Below are 1,296 nucleotides of genomic sequence, written 5' to 3'. Positions count from 1 at the left end.
ACCTCGCTGGCCCCTTACGTAATCATTTTAACAAAAAGTTTGGATAAAAAATTTAATGTATAGTATATACTATATTCTCTATATATGCACACACAGCTTTGGGGCACATTCATCTGTGTCATGGAATTTGCTTTACACTTCAGGATAACTTCTAATATGGCTCACAGGAGGCATTTGAGGTGCTGGAATTAAAACTGGTTGACTATAGTCAAGACTAAATTGGTGTACCATTGACTTGAGCCTAATAATATATTAGTAAAATATGTATCCATAATCTTTTTTTTTTTTTTTTGGTTTTTGGGCCACACCCTGTGACGCTCAGGGGTTACTCCTGGCTATGCGCTCAGAAGTTGCTCCTGGCTTCTTGGGAGACCATATGGGACGCCGGGGGATCGAACCGCGGTCCTTCCTAGGCTAGCACAGGCAAGGCAGGCACCTTGCCTCCAGCGCCACCGCCCGGCCCCACGTATCCATAATCTTATTGAAAGTTATGTAGGGTGGGGAGGAGGGAGATTTGGGACATTGATGATGGGAATGTTGCACTGGTGATGGGTGGTGTTCTTTACATGACTGAAACCCAAACACAATCATGTATGTAATCAAGGTGTTTAAAAAAAAAAAGAAATTCCAATTATTTTTTGAACTTACAAAGTAATCCATAACCTTAAAATTTGCATAAGAAAGTAATTTTTCTCATAAGATATTATATATTTTATCCCAAAAAAGAACAATAAATTAGATTTAATCACTGCAGAGTTAAATTGACCTTTTTTTTTTTAAATATGGAACGCTTCACAAATTTGCGTGTCATCCTTGCGCAGGGGCCATGCTAATCTTCTCTGTATCATTCCAATTTTAGTATATGTGCTGCCTAAGCGAGCACCGACATTTTTAAAAAATATATCAGTACACAGATAAGCATAAGATATAAAGGATTATGCTAAAAGTAATTGAGTAAAATAATGTTATTATAAAGACTCATTGTTCTATTACAGATTGAAGATATTCAAAGGAGGGCATGTCTGTTTTGTAAAATTCAAAATCTGCTAAATGAAAAAAGTATGACAGATAAAAATCAAAATAAAATATTTATCATAAAGTTTAGATAAAATGTAAATTAAATACATCCCAACACAGTTTAATGCTGATTTCAATGATATTCTCACTTATTTTACTAGACAATAAGATATTCTCTACTACCACTAAATGTCTCTCTTTGAATAAGATCTAAATTATGAAGTTTGGAGCATTGGAATTCAAAGAAGATAGGTTTTCCGCACAACTGGTTCCTATGAG

At 35.0% G+C, this 1,296-nt stretch overlaps 1 non-coding gene across 1 annotated transcript; it reads right to left on the bottom strand.

Moving 5' to 3' along the window:
• Positions 1 to 776: 776 nt before the first annotated feature.
• Positions 777 to 883, bottom strand: LOC126032956 (U6 spliceosomal RNA). The gene has a single exon (XR_007504114.1). It is a non-coding gene; the product is annotated as a U6 spliceosomal RNA (small nuclear RNA).
• Positions 884 to 1,296: the final 413 nt, after the last annotated feature.

This window comes from Suncus etruscus, chromosome 16, assembly GCF_024139225.1.
Source record: "Suncus etruscus isolate mSunEtr1 chromosome 16, mSunEtr1.pri.cur, whole genome shotgun sequence".
NCBI classification, from domain to species: domain Eukaryota; kingdom Metazoa; phylum Chordata; class Mammalia; order Eulipotyphla; family Soricidae; genus Suncus; species Suncus etruscus.
Note: the sequence above shows the minus strand (reverse complement) of the source record. Positions and strands in the feature narration are given on the sequence as shown.